Genomic DNA, 21730 nt, shown 5'->3' on the forward strand with positions numbered 1-21730 from the left:
GGAGGGGAGAAGGAAAAGATGGGATAAGGGGAAAATCTGATGGATGGCAGGATGAGAGGAAAAATTTGAGAGGATGGAGAACGACAGAGAAAAGAAACGGAAGGGAGGAAAGAAACGGTGCTGAGGGGGAGGGAGGCTGAGCAGAAGAGGAAAATGAGACATAATTGCTCAGATGTGAAAAAAAGAACATTTTCCTCTGTGTTTCCTTCCATACATGCTCTTCCCTCCTCAACATCACTTCCACTCTTTACACACACTCCCTTTCTCTCTCTCTCTCTCTCTCTCTCTCACACACACACACACACACACACACACACACACGCACACACAAGCACAAACATATAATGTACACTCTAAAATGTCAGTCAATCATCAGGAGTGCTCCGTGTTCTTTGTGTCCGTCTTATCTCCCCTGTCAGAGTCGACAGTTTGTGCTTCGTGCTGCTCAAACAGCAGATCAGGAAGCCAACATTAAGAGACTATTGACTCCCTTAAATAAACACATATCTACATCCAGCGCCTGTCAGCCATCCACTGTCTAGGGACGGGTGCCATGCAGCGCCCGTGTGAGTCAGAGGCTGCGTACACTACGGTGCGAACCGCTCAGCAATCATTCCTGTTGTGAAGAAGCCGATATTTAATGATCTGATGCTGATATTCAATAACTTATAGATTTGGATCCATCAGCGAGGGCAATTAAATGCCTGTGCTTGCCATCTGGCTCTTCCGCACCTTTGTTGGCTTCGCGGACACTTGTTTTAAGGTGGACAGCTCATCAAGATGATTGATCGGCGCTTGGGTGGAACATGACCGACCGGAGAGGAGGAAGGTGGGACGACATGGGAGATTGAGGGCTTGGGAGGGGAGGAGGGAGGAGGGTGGAGGGGAGGGGGCGTGCATTACGATTACCTGCATCACAGCAATCAGTTACACATTGTGGCAATGAATTCAACTATTGTCACATGAAAATAAACGAGACAGACATCTATGCAATGTTTGCATTTATATATTTTTATGTGGTTGTGTGTTGTAGCATTCAAACAATGCAGTAAAACGTATTGACTCCAATGTGAAAATAATATAACTACAGTTGGAAAGAATGAGATTATGAGAGGTTCACACATTCCGCTGGGCAGACAGTTCACACAGAGTCACTAAAAGGACTGAGACTCATGAGGATGGAATAAAGCGTGAAGCTGAACATGGAGTCCGTGGTTGTAAAGTGTGCTTTTTAGGAGTAATTGAACATCCAGGAAAGGAGGAAATGGTCTAAACCATACTGTACATGTGTAAGTCTGTTACGCCCGGCGCGCAAGAGGAACGCGTTAACTAAGCTGTGTAACTTGGCGTCATGATAAGGTACGGCTCAGCTTTTTTTTTTTTTAAACATCTGGGAATTTTTCTGGGCTTATTGTGATTACTAAAACCCTGGCACTTTTTTGGTAATTTAGCTTCTTGTGCGTCATAAGCAGCTCATTTGAGCTTCATGTCCTTTTATCTTTTCAATTTCTTTTACAAGAAGCATTTTCGGAGCTGTCAAAATCGCAAAAAAGGGACATAAAAGCTGGGTGAAAACTGGTATTAACTGTTCCTATTGAAGAATTGGGTATTGTTTGAACCAAAGCAGCCTGTACACTGTCAGTCACTTGTGCTCACTTTATCAACACTGGTTCAGTCCTTCGACTTAGATAGTCCCTCATCTCAGGGACCTAAATATTATGCTAGGTTCCTTACACGTCCAACACACCTGTCGCTAAGACTTTATGGCACCCAGTGACGAAGACGAGACCTAGATAAAGTCGTCCCTTACTGTGGCCTGAAAGTGTTAAGAGAGGAATACAATCAACATTTGCATTTTCTTCAATTCGGTCAACGACCGAGACAGTATTAATCAATTAAATGACAAATGCAGCAGAAAAACAAATCGTGTATAGTCAAACAATCACAACAACACTGACTAGAAAATTTGATCTTACAATGCAGGACAGTATGGGCCTCCTGTATCAGTGCAGCACATGAACATGCACGCCCAGTAAAGACTGAATTACCTATAGGACACGGCCATTATCTCCATTCATTTGGGGACATAAGGTGATTATCGAGTATGAAAATGCACATTTTTTTCTGCTGATGATTGCAGGAGAGATGAGGAGAGTTCACTGGGGAAATCTGAAATGCACTTGCCTCGTGAGGGCACTGAACAGTGTGGAGTTTGTCGTGTAGAAATCAATACTACAAACTGCATATCCATGAGGTTTATGAGAAACCCCCCCCCCCCCCCCCCACACACACACACACACACACACACACACACACACACAAATTAATAGATGCAGAACGTGAGGAAGAGCTGAATGTGTTCGTGTATAAAGCACACACACATTGGGGTAGAAACTAGTTATCAAGCCACTGTGATCTCGCTATTGATCAGCGCGCAGATCAAAGCAAGGAGCATGGCTGCAGAACTGTGTTGGCTAATTACCGGGTCCTGTAAAGGATTTCGGTCTTTAAGCATGGCCTCTGGGCCTCACCCCCGTAGCAGGGATCCTGTGATCGGGGCCACGGAAGAGCTGACAGGCATGGAGATGAGGCCTGCGATAATAAACACTCAGCTGGCATATGTTCACCATGACTGATTGGCCTCGGCGCTGCCAGACTTCAGTGCTTCCCTGCAGAGGAGGCATCTGCGAGCCTCAGACTGATGTTTTGTGGCGTATAGCGCAAAATCTCTCTTCCATTCATGCTTTTTATGGCGCTTTTAAACCAGCTTTCTCACCAATGACGGCATCATCAGCGTTCGTGCTCTTGATTGAGCTCGGATATGGTGTTGTGACATGGCAGACAGTGACACTGTTATGTTTCTAAGTCAACGACTCACAGGTCTGCAACAGGTTTGACAAATCTAGGCTCAGTTTGGGCCCAATTTTTAAGCACACATGCTGTGGGTTTGGTTAGGGTCTAAAAATCTGACAAACTGCATTTATACACTACTTACACATTTGGTTGAAAACTTGGTTAATCTGGATTATGTCCACTGTTATGCCCCAGTTCAGGAAGAGCCATGTTTGTGCACTGAGGGACAGTCAGAGTAGACGGTGGGCGTATGAACTTCAGTATGAACTTCAGGGCTGATTAAGGATTGAATGGTGTTTCCCACGTGAGTACATGGTATAACTTATGCCTTGTGTCTCGCTATGGACTATTAATATTCAACCAGGATAATGATCTTTCTCTATCCAGCTGCCTAAACATAATCATTAAGATGTTAATCATGATTTGGTAGCCACACAGGGATCACGCAGAAAAAAAAATTGTCGATGAACACTATGCCGATATGTTAAGCATGTTGTAACTTTACAGATGCATTCATTGATAATCATCCATATCATGTTTCAAAAAAATGTTTTTAAATGTAACCATTATGTTGATTTAAAAAAATATTTCTGAACATAATTCTTGGCCGACGGGGTTGAGAACCAAAGTTGTGACATCCCGTGCGGGCCGGCATCTGTTCCAGTAGCTTCTGTAACTTAATATAATGTTTCGTTCAGCATGTCTCTGTTGTCTAAAAAACTGCAGGGTTCAGTCCTCTCTGTCCTGCTGGTATCATAGACACGCTGAAAAACAGAAATATCAAATAAAGTTCTGGAGTTTCTGTTCTTTTAGAGTGTTTAGCCTGTTGGGGAAGATCTGAAAACCATTTCTGAACTTGCTTTGTTTGATCGTGGTTTTTCCACATCAAGGCAAAGTGGCCAGTGAGTTTGGCTTTATTGAACAATTGCTCGGTGGTTTATTGTTGTGTCAGAGTGTTTTATCTGTGAGGCTGAAAGATTGGTCTTTCGATGGTCAAAGACAACTGCATAAGTGTTACTACTGTTTGTCTTGTTTCCAGCCAACAACTTAGAGCAGGAAGACTTTTCACAGTGAGTACAGCACGGAATATTTACATGCACACAGGTTTTTAGACTCGTCCTGTTTTAAATCAGACGCTCTGTATGAGAGAGGCACATTTGAGTGATGACTTTTATCACTTTTTACTGACATTTGAGCATTCATTTCCTTGTATAATAAATTGTGACAATTTCAATATGAGTGGTAAAATGGAATTAATAATCATTCCCTGATGTATAATAATGAGGATTGACATGTCCCTTCAATAATGGTTTATAGGTACGTGTGATAATTCAGTTGTATGGGCTGTACTGGTTCCTGTGGATCCTGGTCCCGGTCCCGCTGATGTGGTTCTCTGGTTCCTGTTGATCCTGGTCCTGGTTCTGCTGATGTGGTTCTCTGGTTCCTGTGGATCCTGGTCCTGGGTTCTGCTGATGTGGTTCCCTGGTTGCTATGGATCCTGGTCCTGGTCCCGCTGATGTGGTTCTCCACCAGCCAATGGATGTGCGTCTGTCCAAGGCTACAGCCTGTCCGTCCTTGAGAGCTGGATCTCTCCTTCACTGTGGTGCTCCTGGAGGTTTCTCTTTTCCCACTGGGTTTTCTGAGTTTTTCCTTCCCGAAGAAGGAGGGTCATAAAGGGCAGGTGATGCCTCGGACTGATCCATCGGACTGATCCATTGGCCTCATCGACTGCTGGACTCTTTATTAGATTGTTTGTTCGCTTACACTTGTTTATTTCAGTGAACTTTGTAAAGCACTGTGAGACACTCTGTTGTGATATTGGGCTATACAAATAAACTGAATTGAATTGAATTGAATTACTGTTTGCATTATTCACGTGAGTAGACCCGATGATGGGGGAGCCAGGGCTAACACTTGTGCTGCTTGTGTGGACTGGGGCTGGTGCTCACGCTACCTTTGCTTCACAGTAAAGTACAAATGAACGATAAGATCAAGGAGCCAAACAGACATGATTTCAGGACTTAATAGGCAACCAAACTTTTCTCCTGCCCTCTCCTCTTTTGTCCAGTCTCTGTGGCGTGTCAAGTGGTGTCATAGAGCTTCCAGGTTCCCGCACACACCGGTTCGATTTAACATCAGGATGTGACGACAGCCTATCATCCCCCAATCTCCCCTGCAGGACACATTCACTGACGCCAACTCTGTGGTAAGTCGAAGCTTTCTGACAGGTGAATCTTCGCTCAAGTTGAATATTTCCAACTCACGCAGCACGCACATTTTGCATCACTCGCTCATTTCGTCTGACCAGCCATCATTTTGCTCATTCTCACATCTGTTCAATGTCTTTGCAGCGACTTGGTATGGAATGCGCTCAACATTTGGTGGAAAATTTCATATTCAGGTGTCTCAAAACCAGACTCGGCACTTATCCAGATCCCTGCAACCAGGATAGGTTGTTCACATGCACAAACATGTAACCAGGATACTCTGAAAACCTGAATAAAAGTAAATGTGTAAACAAACTAAGCCAAAAACTGGCAGCTGCCTGATGCTTGCTGGGCCTCGGGCCTGTATGAACAAGGCCAGTTAAGGCTTGGGCTGAAAATTCTGCCCCGTGCAGTTCCTACATTGGCTTAAAATTCAAGTTCGGAGGTGGCTTTTGCTCCGTACCAACCCAGAGGCCAAAAGGATCCCGGCCACACTCAGCACTGAAGGTTTTTTTTTTTTTTTTTTTTTTTTACTCGGCCGACCTTATCGCAGTGCATAAACCTAACACAGAAAATGTTCCCCCGACAACCTGTCACACATAAGCACTTGCCACAAGTTATGGAGAGCCAGGCTGTGTGTGTGTGTTTCTGTGTGTACACTGCCTGGCAGAGCACCAAGCGCACCCCTACCTCAGCTGTCAATCTTGCTCTCGCACTGGAACAACCGGGGCATGTGGCCTCTCCTCTCTCAGCTAACACTCAAACACACACGTAGCACTCTCCCACCCGCTGCGCCACAGCTGCTGATGGACAAATGGGCTTGCTGCTGTAGCGCTCTCATATTTCAATTACTCTGTCTCCCTCTCTTTTCTCCACGCTCTCTGTCTCCATCTCTCTTGGCGACACGAAATGCACACACCTCACTTCAACCAGACGGTTTGTTTTCAACTTTTACTGAAATCCCCCCCCCCCCCCCCCCCCACCCCCCCACCTGCCCATTTTTTCCCCCCAGGTCAACGCAGCATTTTCTCTTCCATCCGCCCGACCACCACCAATATGCCTAAAAGGATGGGCTGGAGGTAGCAAAACGGAAACCCCACCGACAGGAAGACGACGAAGAATAGAGAAGTGACAGAGGCTCTGATAGCCACTCATCCATATAATCACATCCCGCTATTAGAATGCTGCAGCTATCTGATGCCATTTGTTGTAGCAGAGGATAGGCATTAGTGCTCATTAGTCACATGCATTAGCTCCTGGATTGGGCCTGACAGGAGAGTTGGCATGAGATTAACACGACGAAATAGGGGACAGGGTGGGGGAAATGATGTATAGACGGACAGGTGGAATGATGGATGGATGGACAGGTGGATGTATTGACTGGTGGGATGATTGACGTGTACAGACAGAACATACATTGGTAGATTGGATGGATGGGATAAATGGACATGTGGTACGAGTCAACAAGCAGAGTTCTACCGCAACGAGGCTTTGAAGGCAGATGCCAACATCTTTTACGTAGAGATAAAATATGCAGGTTTTCTTCAACAATTAGTTTCAGCAAAAAAAAAACCCCAAAAAAAACAACAATTTAAAGACAAGGAAAGTTGTAAGAAACATCATCGGAGGAAAATATTATACGCTCAGATTTAAAGCACATCAGTGAAGGCATGGCTAATCACTTTGCGAGCTCATGATCCACTTTCATTGTCAAATTTCACAGTGAGTAGGTGGAGAAGAGTTGATCTGTGGGTTATAGATTACGCTACCCCCCCCACCACCCATTCTGTGACATTTCATAGACCAAAAAATAGCCATAAAAAACCCGTCACATAAATCATTCAGTAATATAAACAGCAGCAGTCCTGATTCACTCATACATTTCTGCTTTACATTTCTGGGCCTTTGCTATTTGTTTTCTCTATTGTTATTAAATTATATTCTGCTTCGCTGTTTGCAAATAGCAACAGTCCAGTTCCCCACGGGCATCATTAAAGTTTAATCAAATCTGAATTAATCGTGCATGCTTGTGTAGAAGCCGATCAAAATGTCTCATTAGAATCAATCATTCGGGTTAAGGACTTCCCATAAAAATGAAACAGCAGTGCTGATGAGCCCTGGAACAAATATGTAATCAAACAAACACACTGTCACATGAGAAGCGTGTGACTGTGACACCGGCTAATACCTGATTTTACTGAAGCTTCAATATCCAGTGAGGATCTGCAGACACCTGGAAGACATGTCTGTCCTCTTGTGATTCTTGACAAAGTGACAAATGGTCTGCCTCCATGGTGGATGAGGGGGTGAGTGTGGGGTGCGGGGTGTGGGGTGTGGGGGAGGGGGGATCTGGAGGGAGGGTGGGTTGGAAGGGCTTCGGTAAATGTTAATCAATAGCACATCCCTATTAGAGGCAAGCAGATGCCACCTCCACCTCTGTGCCGCTCCGTGTCTTGTCTAAATGAAAGCTCGGGTCAGAACCACAGCTGGGGTGTGCGCACACACACACACACACACACACACACACACACAGATACACAGAGTGAATGATGGATGAAAGAGGAGACAGAAGAAAGGGGAGGTTGACTGCGGGAGTAAAAGAAGTATGTTAGTTGAAGGTGGCCAACACGAATCAGTGCGGAGTGGGAGCCACGGTGCTGCTGAACTGGCTAAAGTAATGAGGCCGGCATAGCAGGGAATACGGCTAATATGGAGAGATCAAAGTACTGCTACACCTCGAGGAACACGCTCCCTGGGATCCTTGCACTTAGATGTGACACCCCGCAGGCACGCACACATACACACACACACACACACACACACAAGTTAGCTAGGCTTCATGCTAAGTTTATATTTTATATTAATTATGATGTATTGAATAACAAAGGATGCAAGTTAAACGGCAGAGTCGCAGGAAAGAAATTGATGAATATTGTCAGTGTTCTTCGCTTTCGTTTAAGACAAAAATATCTTATTGATAAAGATGTGATGCAGAGAAATAGTCACTGAGGGCTGGCCAATAAACCATAAACCATACCACCCCCCCCTAGACCTTGTCAGACATATTGTCAGAGTTGAGCGAAGCGACTCTTACCAGCGCTAGTTTGGTCTTAATGGAATTGGTGCCACTGGAGCGTACACCACCAAACCTGAACAGCCCTACACAAGTAGCTAGGTACATTACGTCACAGAGCTCCTCCAGGCTTCGACTACAAGCTCAGGTAAGTGTTGAGATAAAAATGGTTACTGCACTTCCCTGTTTTACATCCACTGTGCATGAGGTTATCTGCACGTGAAGGTTGAGATAGACATCATCTTGTAAAAGAGCCTTAATTTCTTGTTGTGAAGGTTCTGTGTTTATTAGTAAAACAGTTTTTTGGTAGTTTACAGGTGTTAAACCGGAGGTCAAATATGCCCCACCTTTTTTACAAAACACTAGTCACCACACACAAGGGCCTGCAAAGCATCATGTGCCATGTTTCCAGTACATGGTACTGCTTTGCTGGACTCCAGGTACTTCATCTTATACTGAAGACAGCACCCCTTCATGTAGGTAGAGGCCTTTACTGGTAGTCATAGTGACAGCCAGCAAACTGCCATGACACACAGGAACAACTGAGGTTCTGAACTGCTTTCATCCTGCTTTGATCCACCGACCAACTGTAACGTACACTGTACATATACTGCTAAAACTGACAACTTCACTGCTCTGCCCACATTCGCCGTCATTCGCTGCCGCCCTCTCACTCGCTCAACCACCCACTTGGGGATGGATTGTGTTCTTGTTACGTCTGCACTTTATCAGTTGACGGCATGGTTTTGCAGGCTTTTCTTAAATCTGAGTTCAGTGAAGAAACAAAGATTGCAGGTGCTACTGATGGCAGCTTGGCTAAAAATTGCGGATTTATGTAGGAGGTACTGTGTCACGCAAGTGACGATTCTTGTGCCAGTTCTTTGTGACCAGTCAGTGGTCTCCAGTGTTTTACCGTAATGTTTAAGTGTTTGCTTGCTTGGGACCTATAAGTATTACCAAAAAACATGACGTACCACGTACTATCCACAGCATTTGTCAATGGACAACCAGTGCAAGCAGGTAAAGGTTGAATCGAGCCGAGCTGAGCCAGTGTCGGTAAGGTGGAGAAGGGGCTCAATGTGATCAGCTGCATTATTAGCAGCTGGTATGCAGCCATGCCTCCTCCTTCCCAGAATCCTCATGGCCTTCACACCTGCCACTGCAAACAAAATAAGCAAGAAAGGATGCCAAAAACCCATCCACACTCATCTGGCTTTATTGTGGGTTTGCCTGTGTATAAAAAGGTAACTAAGACAAATGAAGTTGGAAATACAACAAAGACATTTTTTGTGAAGGACACAAATAAAAACACACACGCCTGCACACACCAAGAATACAAAGTAAGTGCTGTAACAGCTCCCGAGGGAGGCATTGTCAAATAAACAATGAGACAAGATTAAATGACATTATTATAAGAAACTAGCTCAAGCCATCAGGGAGAGAAAGAGAGAGAGATTTACATTTGCATCCTTCATTAGGTAATGGAGTTGTTTGAATGCTGACGCGTTCTGTCAGGACATGTCGATGCCACGGCAGACGTTTATGTTCCCCGTGTACAGCATCCCTCTCATTTAAACTCTACAGGCCTGTCAGAGCTGCCTGAGCGAGGCAATCGCTCACTCTTACACACGTACAGTACACACACATTCATCTAAAAAGGGGCTGTATGCATTCAAGCATTCTCTAAACTAATAAACCTGCCTATGGACTTAGCTAGTCTTAGTCTGAAGTGTCATTAGAAGTGGCAGGCAGCTGTGGCAGCCTGTGAGGGGCTAAGAGGCTTGAGCTCCCACCGTCTGTAATCCCTGCAAACAAAGTACACACCATGCTGCAAAATAAATATATAAGTAAATAATACATGCAAACATGCTGGCGCGCACACACACACACACACACACACACACACACACACACTCTTATAGTAGGTGATGCGAAAAGACGCTCTCGAAAACTTCAAAGTGACAGTGAAAATGCGAAGTCATGTATATGGCAATCCGCCCTAAAAAGTAATCTGACACACACACACACACACACACACACACACACACACACACACAGAGGGGCTTTCATTTTTAGGGAGGCAGCATCAGAAGCACATTTGGCAGAAAGACACACACGCACACGTAGAGCTCGCTAAGTGGTAATAAAGGCCAAGGCTTATTAATGGGACAATCTGACAAGCAGCGGTGCTGTGCTGAGGATTCACAAACACGCATGCACAGAAACACACACACACACACGGTCTCATTCTTGATAGCTGTAAGTTATTGGAGAGGAGGTAATGTTGCCGGGCAGCGTCTCCCTATAGTCACATTTCCACTTGGAGATGAAACAGCTAATTGGACATGGGACCTTCTCAGCTCTGCAGACTCAAGTAATGGATTTGGATGAGGAGAGCCCCCTCCCATCCTAACTTTGCTTCACATTTTATAATCCTCTCTGCTTTATCAGCCCCCGACCAAAACATATCTAACACCAGTTTACCCTCCGTTTTAATTTAAGATACAATTTACCCAGCTTTTAAGGCTAATATCATGGATTTATATTTTGAAAGGATGGATAGCCTTTCAAAAAAGTCCTCCTTTTTTAGTTCTCCTAAAGGGGGTTTGCCTAATGATGATCAACAAACTGAGGTCACTGTAATAAAAAGGGTGGGTCATCTTTCTTATTCACTGCAACATGACTAAAAGGAACATGTCTCTCCCACATAAACTCCACTAGCTTCCTCGTGTGTTCTCTTTTCAGCCTCAGCTCGCTGTGAGGCTATTGAGGCATTTGAGATATTCTTTTAAAACACTCAGAGCTATTACATCTTCTTATGTGTAAGTGTTTATCTCCATCTCCGTCTCACTTTTCCGTCTCTTTCTCTCTGGAGCTCCTGGTGTGAGTTTCTCTTTGAAATGCTTTCTAATTAGCACGTAGAACACACAGCCAGGGTTAAATTAAATTGCTAAGATACTAGGAGGTTGAGGTCAACGGCGCCGCAAAGACCGTCAGCGCAGATAATTGGGAGAGATTTTTTTTTTTTTCCTTTTTTTCCTCCTTTCTCCCTTTGCTAAATATCCATGATCAAAATGACACTGGATAACACACAGACAGTTTGGCAGGGTGGCTGTGTGCTGAAGCAAAGACGCCTTATGAAATATGAATTTATTTTTAGAGATAGAGGAAGACAAGTAATTAGGAGTGCAGAGAGAAAATCACTTTCATGTCTCCTCTCACTCTGTCTTAACTCAAACACTCCTGCACTGGGGAAACAACTTCTATAAAAACTGATATATCAGGGCAAGTATTGGCTTTGTGAAATGTAAGATGATCTAGTTCTTTCACTGCATATGTTCTAATGATTGTATCTGGTAAGCAGTAAAAAGGTCGACAAAAGGAAGCCCCTCAGAGGCCACGCTGATGCGTTGGTTTTATAACTTTATTTTGCCTTTTGTGCGGATTTAATCCATTTCATTGGCCTCTTGTTTTCTGGCCAGTGTGTCCTTGATGCCATTTTCACTTTGCCAAGCTTCAAGTAACTGTAACTGAAAACTCAGCAACAACAATGCTTTGCAGAGACAATGTCCTGGTTATTTATATACACATTTAGCTGTTAGCCATATGTCAATAGATAAAAAAGCTCTCAGTGAAAACAAGATTTTTTTAATGTCCTGAAATGAGAAGAAGCCAAGGACTGTCTTAAGGGTATTAATACGGAAAATGGTCATCAGATATGTAATGTATTGTTTACTTTATGTGATTTGTAAAAAGGGATACAAGTCAAGTCAGTGTTATTCATATACAGAAGTGCTAAAACACATTTTCCTCTGAGGGCCTAGTATGTTCTCTAGGGGTGGGTGATATAACCTAAAATCTATACCACTGCATTTTTTGTGCGACTGGATTCTACCTCTTCTTGGGTCATGTAACAGAACATTTCTTAAGAAAATGGACCAATGAGCCCTGTACAATCATAACATTGTGTTTTTAAAATACCCCCCTACAACCTGATGAACTACATCACACCCACACAGGTTTGGAGAAGCTAGTTTAGTAGTCGCAAGAGGCTTCACTGGTTGTTGTTTTTTGTTGGTCAAGTTTTATATTATTCTCAAACTGAGCATTTTCGGAGCACTCCTGCAAAGCTGCAATTTTTGTGTGCAAATCGTAATGTTACAATGGTGCAGGGCTCAGTGGTTGGGCCAAACTCTAAGGCCTATAGGGTATCTCATTTTCATTTAGTCCTCCAAAATGTGTGCGGCCATCACGGCAATGGCGGTATTGCAAAACCCATGTCATGGCAGATGAAAAGGGTATACCAGCCACCACCTTATCCTTAGACCCTCCACTCAGATAAGCAAAAGCTCCCCCCAAAACATCCTCTGACAGGGAAAAAAAGGAAGAAACCATAGGACGGGACAGAATGAACGGACACGCAATAGATCTTATGTGTACGGATACGAGAGAAAAAACAATAGTAAAATTACTATACACAGCAGAATGACAATATTGAGTATACATATCGCACAGAGATATGAAGCATATAGATCCAGGAAGATGAGACAATGTCTCTGCCTAAATTTATCTGCACAAATTACAGAAAAATAGAAGAGGAACATATCTGGGAGATATCAGAAGACATTTTGGGATATGGGAAATCACAAACTTGAGTTGTCATGAAGTAGACTGGGATAAATGTGTGCATCAAAAAGGCCAAATGTAGTTTTTATTCAGAAAGCAACTCTTGAAAAATTTAATTAAAGTGTGCTGGTGTAAAACGACCCCTGGGAGGGATTTTTACCCGAACAGATATCTGGTTTGTTACTATTAATGAACGCTAACAGCAGCATATGCTATCAGAGTGGTAAGATCACACTTGTGAAAACACATATAAGCCAAACCCGAGTCTGATATGAAGTAAATAACGCCGGCAGCAGAAGATGTATGTTACACGGGGGAGTGTGAGTAGGGTGGTGGTGGTGGTGGGGCGGGGGTGCACTCTGGGAAAATGAGAGAGCAATATGTCAGCATGGTAACACCTCTAAAAGTCACCGAAATGCCAGGTCACCCTGCTCGACGGGGAGATTCGAACCACTCGGCGAGCGTGTGAGAGCACCTTGCATCACACATCGAGTTTACAACATCACATAGACACTCAAAAATAGAGCACCAGCCGACCGCCGCAGCCACAGCTGTCAACAACTCTCTCATCGACCGCCTGTGATTTCTTTGTTATAAGTATGCGACAATACTTTTTCTTTCCTCTCCTCTTTGATGATTATTCCTTTAAAAAAGCCTGTGAAGGTGGAGGGATGACGTGTCTGCTGTAGCTTGTGTGGGTACTGAGAGTGTGTGTGTGTGTGTGTGTGTGTGTGTGTGTGTGTCTGGCTCTGAATTTGTGTTGTATTGTATGTCGCTGGCACATTGTTTCGCACAGAGGTAGGTGGGAGGATGATGAAGAGAATGTGCGTTAAAAAATTTATTTCAGCTTCATTAATATTTCACATGGATGGGTGCGATGTGCAAACCGATGACGACACCCCGCTCCGGAAAAAGCCTCCCACAATGCTCTGTGACGCCTGTTGCCACGACCTGCTGAGCCTGCTTTGCTGCAGAGTAAACAATGTCTCCTCTTACCACGGTTTCCAAATCTAACTGTTTGACTTTGGCTCTGACACAAACTTGAACTGAGGCGAATTCCTAACATAGCCACCACCCCCCACACACCCGCCCACCTCCCTTTCCCCCTCTCTCATCATATCTTAGCGATCGCTGAACCTTGAAAAATCTCGAACTAGAAAATTCTTGGTAACTGAAATACGAGACGTCTGCTGGGATGTAATCTCGGAGCTCACCCACTGACTACCAGAATCAGACAGATATTGTGTTTTAGGAACATGCTGCTTTTCCAAAAGAAGTAATTCACCAGAAGCCTTAACAAAATAGAAAAAAAAGAAAAACATATATCTGCGATTGTGAGAACAATCCCTCTTTTCAAATTAGCTCCTCGAGCGCAGAGGCTGGAGTGTGCAGCGCCATGGCACTTGGAAGGGTGACCAAGGCGGTGCTGTGAGTCTTTGCTGGAGTAATCTCTCTGTAAGGACCGATCCTTGCTGTGGAATAAGATGCTGATGATGTCCATCTGTTATCGTAAATATACGCCACGTCAAAAAAGAAAACTACTATGATTCTCAATCTGTATACATTACGGATGAAATCTCCCCATCGTGTAATAGAATCACATATCCAGCAGGCCTGCGCATTATTATATAGTCAATCAATTTATTACTCTGTTACTTGATAAGACAAATACAGTGGCACTGTAGTCACTGACATCAATCTCACTATCATACTGATATTTGAAGCAATAAAGTGCCGTTAAGACTGAAAAAAAGGAATGCGATGATTGTTTTTGCTACAAATAATTTGTTTTCAAGTTCAGAACTATCCAGGGAACTATCAAAAAGAGGCAAAGCCAACCTTTCAAAACCAGACCAACACCACACACCACAGTCTTCAGTTCATAGTGATGTAATACGATATAATATGATTAGCCGATGCTAAACTGGAAAATGTTTTGCATCTTTCGTTCGATCAATGGCTATCAAATAGTGTTGATTAATTTTCTGCCAATCAACGGAGCTTTGAATCGACTGATCAGAACACATTCCTGACCATTTTGCATTCTGACATTATCTAGATTAAACTATGAATCAAAAACTAGTCCAGTTAATTGATTCAACTGTCCAGTTAATTGATAGTGGGAACAATCAATCCCTTGAAGCCTTTGACTTCAAGGTGATTCATTTCACACACAGAAACCCTGCGGTGTTTTGTGTATATAGTCCACATCCACACATCAGAAGGTCGTTCTCACTGCACGTACACAAATGCATAGACATACTAAATTACAAAAAACCCCTCCCCCCCCAAGACGTAAAACCTCAAAGATTATTTACTTTGCGTGCGGCTCTGAAGTGCTAGGCGTAGTGGGAGAGGGTTCAGAGTCAGACGGTGGTGGAGTCACCAGGAGGAGAAGAGGAGCTGCTCTCAGTGGAATCAGCTCGGCTCATTACAGAAGCTGCAGAAGAAGCTTTGAACAACACGCCCTGTTTTGGAACCAGGAACCACGATAGCGAGAAGCCACCTTTAATTAAACAACATCAGTGGAGGGAGGTTGGGCGAAAAGAAAAGAAAAAAGAAAAGCACGGGTATGGTTTATCTACTCATTGAGATGAGTAACAGGGAGATGTGTGGTTTGGGACAGGGCATGGTCACACTAGCATCTTTTTAATTTATACATTTTAAATGATTTTGACCTTGGAAGTTTACTTTATTTCACGGGTATGTTTATGATTTGTTCGTATTACATTTCATTCATTTAAATGGAATCATCACAGTTAGGGGATTAGTTCATGGCAGGCTTTGAGCACAGTTCATGCTTTGACACTTGATTTTGTGCTACTGTAGTGTTCAAATGGCAAAAGCTTTCTTTTTCTTCCCGTTTCACATAAATTAATCTCTAGCGATATAAAACAATCCCAAAGCCCTGTGGGGCAGTTTCCTGTCAAAGTGATACAGTTCATTACAATGGGACATTCATTAGATGACAAAATAACGGCTTCTAAATCTACAGGTTTTTTTGGTTAGCAAGCTTAGTTTGGTAGCAAAAATTGAGGGGAACTAGCAATAATAGTAAGTTTCCATATACACGTATCACATCTTATGTATTTAATAGTGAACAAGGCATTGCGATTTAACAAACAGCTCTATGATTTGGAGAGATTTACTCTCTTGCAGCAGCTAGCTTAGCATCAGTGAGCGCTACAGAAGCCCAGAATTCTCAGTGATTCCTCATTGTAAGCTCACTCTGCCCGCGGTTTATGTTCAAACCAGCTAAAAAAGTTAGAGCATCTAAGAGCAACTTTGGAATTATCTTTACGTCCATCAAACCCCCTGGTAAACCCAGCAAACTAGCTTCCAAATGTCAAAGCAACAGAGTCTTACTTGGTTTAGTGACTATTATTAAATCACTGAATTTGAAACTGCAATCCCTTCCACTACTCATTACTGAAAAATTGCAGTATTACCGCCCACCGATCGCATTCATCTGGGTTTTATAAAGAGTGACAGGGTTATGACACTGTGGGTAACCAACTATGTCTTGCTCATAGTTGGTGCAGCTGAGCACCACGCTGCTCTAAAAGTACAATTTACATTAACAAGACGCAATCTGTATGTATTGTTGTTTTAGCTGTAAGCTGTGTTTTTCATAGAGCTTTTCTGCTTCCTCCTCTTGGAGTCTTTGTGCTAATATGATACCAAATGAAACTGATGCCAATTAGGACGGCAAACGAGCACAAATTCCAAAATGCTGAACTGTTTGTTCTTACCAGAATTGATTCTAATAAGACATTTTGATGTATGAAGATGCTTGTGGGCTTCAATAGGGAGTTTTAATGAGACATGTTGTCCCAAAACGCTGTTTCTCCACCTGGCAATAACAATAGCAGGAGTCACTTTTTGCAATTTTTTTTTTTGGATTGCCATGAATATGATCAATGGTCTGTTAAGAAGTGAAGTTTTAATACAAAATATATGCTACTGGAAAATGTATTAGAAGAAGGAGGCACCATTCCATGTATTTATGAACGTGAGTGCACTTCATGTCTCGTTGCTGACGAAGGGTGCAACAGGCTGCTTGGCCACGGCTTCATTCTCCTCACTAACGTGGCCTTTGAGAATGGGAGCATTATAATGAGTTTCTCCCCTCTCTCACTTGCAGTTTGTTCAAACACTCTCACACACACACACACACACACACACACACACACACACAGTTTAATGAGTGTGCCTTGCGCTTTCCTCATTAGCCACACAGAGTCTTATCGCAGGCTTCAAACGCAATGCACCGCCACCCCTGACAGGAAGAAAGAAAGGAGGAAAGAGATCTTCCTTCTTCTTCTTCCCCCTCTTTCTCCTATTTTTTCCTCTTTCTTCTCTCTTGCTTCGAGGTTAAAACATTTCATTATGGTGCCACGTCCACGCTCTGACTGATGGCAAAGAGAACGCGAGACCCCCAAATGCACTTACACATCTCGCTCCCTCTAAGATGTTGACTAACTTAGATCGCAGCCAAAGATCCTTCCTTCCCTTCTCCTCTTTCCGTGGGCTGAGGGAGGCTATTGTTGCTATGGCAGTGATGCATATCTTGCCATGTAGAAACGGAGAGGTTGTGGGAGTGAGTTGACAAAAAATAAGTGTGTGTGTGTGTGTGTGTGGCCGGCTGCTCAACCCCTGAGAGTTGGACTGAACTCGACACAGCCCCCTGGCGCAGCGCAAAATGGCAAAGCCAAAAAAGCAGAAAGAATACCTATGAGAGAGCTCAGATTTGAGTAGGATGAGCTTCTCAAAGAGTTTCAAGCACCCGACATGAATGTCACAAAAGCTTGAGTAGCATGCTTGTTTTATGACGGGAACATCAACATGACAGCAGCCTGTGATGCACAAAGTCTGTCATTGTAGTCAGGGCGGTGGTGGCAGCGGCAAAGGGAGGTGCTGGTGGGGTGGAAATGAATGAGACCACGGCAATCTTTTCATTTTGTTTTTCAGAGGATGAGTTTGTCAAAAAATTTCAGATAGACTTTAAAAGACTATAGAGAGGGCGGAATAATGTGCGGGAGTGACTGAAGGGTGTGAAGAAAAGGGGGTTAGTTTTTCAGCGCGAGATGCCTAGAGCCACTGCAGAGTCATTAGAGTAGATTTGTCACATTAACAAAGGAGGAGGAATCGGCCCTTTTTAAAGGAGGAAGATAAAGAAAGACGCAGACGGGGAAGCACAAAGAGGCAGGGTGGGGAAAAGAGGGATTTCAAGACAGAAGGGAGGAGAATGGGAGGCAGAGTGCCGAGATTGATGGTGAGAGGGGAAATCTGAATACATGATTGGATGGAGCAGAGGTTATTTTCTTGGGGAAAATCTGTTTGTGCCTGGATGTGAAAGAAAACCTTCCCTCACATCTTCTTTGAGTCGGACACAGCCCCGGTTTGATCTTCAGTGCTTTCCAGGAAGTTATGTTTAATTAAATCTAATTCAATTTCCCTGTCAAAGTTGACTCATACTTCCCCGCACTCTTGTTTTCCTGCATTTCCAGCCTCTGAGAATGCCTTGCTGGACTCAGCTATTTGGCTTTAACATCTAGGTGAGAAGAAAAGTGGCATTGTCAAAGCAGAAGAATGAGTTTCTGAAATTTGCTCGACTTCAAACGGCGCATCTTGTCGTTGTGATGCATTTTGGTCCACTGAGGGATACATATCTTAGTCCCTCTTCGAAATAAGATGACTGTCAGAGAGAGAAACCTTTGATTTGGGAGGACAGACACAAAAAGATTACATTTGCTGTTGCTTTTTTTTTTTTTTCATTAGTTGAGACATTTTCTATTATTAAACTCCACTGCTGCTGTGCCAGAAATGTGTCGACATCATATCATGTCATCTTGATCCTAAAATAGTCAGAGAAAGCCAAGCTACCTTATTGTGGCTAAGTATTTTCAGTGGCTTTTTCTTCGCGAATTTCGCTTTGACTATGTGAGAACATTCATGCCTCTATCACAGACTGCTGACAAAGGTGCTGCGTGCAGCATTTTACCGCTTTTCTGATTTCCCATGAATCCCGTGGTCTCCTGTTCGAAAGAGCATAATTCTGCCTCTCTCCCCTTCATTGCATTATGGTTTACAATATGAGAAATGAGAGGGGAAAGCCACCCAATGACATTCTCCAACAAACACAACCTGTTGACACCGCCGTAAATGCACTGCAGAGGCTGGGAGAGGCTATCAGTCTTCTTAACAATGGTCTTCTTTTGTTTAGTCATTCAATAATGCTGAACGTTTACATTGTAAGTGATACTGCAGTGTTCCATGCAGCACCTGTACGGTCCACAGTAGTTCAACTCGGCTTTAAGCTCTCAGACATGACTGCCTCTCCTCTCTCCTCACACCGCCCCTCCTATTCTGCTCCGCAAAACAAGCCTTACGCCAGGCTCAAGATCGTTTTCTCTACCTGTAAAGATGTTAAACAGTCCCTGGTTTGCTGCTCCGCCGGCGCTTTGATCCATTGACGAACTGGTCATGCTAAAAGAAAAAAAATGCAAAGAGGCGCACTTGAAAAGAGAGAATGAGGAGTATGTCTCAAATAATACACCTCAGCAGATGGATTTGAAAGAGCCTCAGAGTGATGGATGCGTTTTTCTCCTTCTGTGCAACCCTTTGCTCTCTTTAGAGTTGCATTTGTGAGATGACTCTTGTGGCTGAGGAGGAGAGAGGTGAAATGCATTTTAGATTCCAGAGGCTTATCGTGCTGGTGCCTGATTATGGCAGAGGCTGTTGTTTCCCCCGGCTATATTAGGATTGCAGGGTTTGACTTACAGCTAAAATCATGGTGTATTTCTGCCCTTTAGGCAGATTTAGAGGAAAACCTAAAGCTAACACCCTATATCACACAGTGAGTTTCAAACATTCTATGCCTGCTGCTTCTCAGCCGAGGATTTGTGAAAGAAAATACCTTGAGCCCCCCGTGTCTCTTTCCCACACACACAGAATCGGGCTGATAATGATGACATAGCTTGTCAAAATCTGGCACCTTTAACCTTGGATATCAGCGTTATTGCTTTCTGGTGTTACCTCAGCGGCAGATACAGTGGGTGGTTAAGTTGCCATCACGGGCTGAGAAGCGGCCAGAAGCGGGGATAAAGCAGCAACTGTATCTTTTCCATCTCTGACGAGGTGCGTGTGTGTGTTTGTGTGTGTGTGTGTGTGTAGCCAACTCAACCTAGTAGGAGACGAATCGTCTTATGAAGCCTCACCAGGCAGAAGCAAACAGGCTAGCTTTCCACTGAAGGCCCCCCCACTACCCTGCTAATAGATTCAATCAGTCTCACAGATATAACCCAAATCATCATAAAAATGATTAAATAGGGAGATGGCACAATTTAATTCATAGAAAAAAAAATAGATTCGCACCAAAAAAATGAAACTAATTTGATGCGACAGGGCAAACTCAAAATAATTCAGGCACTTGAGTTGATGTTTTTTTCTTTTGTAATGTCTCCACTTTTGTTAGCAATTAACTTGGCAATTATGAGTGTTTACGCGATTGATTCCAGAATAATATCAATTCATTTCTGGTCCCAGCCTCCTCTCATCATCATAATAAAACACATTTCATATGCATGCTGGACTGTTTAGGGGTGAGACTGAGAACGGAGCAGGAAGTTAGAATATTTTTTGAGCCTTCGTCTGGCGTTTGATGAGGCTGTGTTACTCCGTTTGTCCAGAAGCTACATTACAGGAAACACACACACACACACACACACACACACAAACAGATAACCATAATCACGATGAAACCCAACGGACTTTGTCTCAATTTCCTCATCTTTTTCTGCTATCGCCACTTCAATTATGAATGAAGATGTTTGATTACAACAGGAAGAAAGGAGCAGAGATTAGACGAATCTGCTGCATTGTGTATGTGTGCATGAGTGTATAATCAGTACCTTGATGGTGCAGGTTAAAATGATGCTGATTACACTGGATGAGCGAAGAGATGGATAGAATAAAAGAGAATAACACTTGTTAGCATTTCGTAATGAATATAGATTAAAAACTATAAAGCAGTACGGGTGTTTGGGGAGATTTGGGGACATTGTGGATATTGTATCCCAACCAGTATCCTGTGCAAACTGATATAGTAATCATTCACCAATGCCAAGTTATTCTCCTCGTATGATTTGGCCAACCTGAAATCTTCCTTCCCGAACAGCGCTGCATTCGAGGAATTCTAGAAGCCTAATGACACATCAAAGGATGTGTACGCTCTGTGTTTGTGTGACCCAGATTCACGAGATGTAGGCTCAATTATTATGCTGTCTAAGGTGTGTGTGTGAGTGTGTGCATGGGTGCTTATGTGTGTTTTTCAGCGTGGGTGTGCAGATATGAGCCCTCTTTTGTGTGTCCCACTGAAGTCACTGCTTTAATTAAAGCATGAAGAGATGTAAAATGCATGGCCCCCAGGTTCACTGCTCCTTTTCTTACATTATTAAAGCACCTCAAGCCAATGACGGTAAACAAAAACAATCCATCCCATGGCTTGCTTTTTTTTTTTTCCTCCACGATCGACAAACTCTCGCCGTGACTACTTTGTACAGTTACTTGACATTTAGACAACAGAAGTATTTTAGTTTTGAAGGGGCCTGGTCACGCCGGCATTTACGACGGCCAAATTTGGCTCCAAATTTAATTAGATTGAAGGAAAGGGAGGGATTCCCTCATGGAAGATGTGACTGCACTAAGTGATATCAGATCCCAACATGGTGCCAATGAACATCACTCACTGAGTGAACAGGACTGGTTTTCTTCCTCATTGTCATGGCCTTGCATCACATTCCATAAACTGCAGTGAGATGAATCGCCTATAAAAATATTCTTCCTTTCTAGTTTCTAGTTCAGTTGAACAAATATTTCATCTTCACGATTTATTCATAATAAAAAAGAGGAATAATTGGCCTCGTCTGAAGGTGGAAAAAGCATTGTTATACACTGAGAATGGTTTGGC

This window comes from Pempheris klunzingeri, chromosome 22 (genome assembly GCF_042242105.1).
Source record: "Pempheris klunzingeri isolate RE-2024b chromosome 22, fPemKlu1.hap1, whole genome shotgun sequence".
Lineage (NCBI taxonomy): Eukaryota > Metazoa > Chordata > Actinopteri > Acropomatiformes > Pempheridae > Pempheris > Pempheris klunzingeri.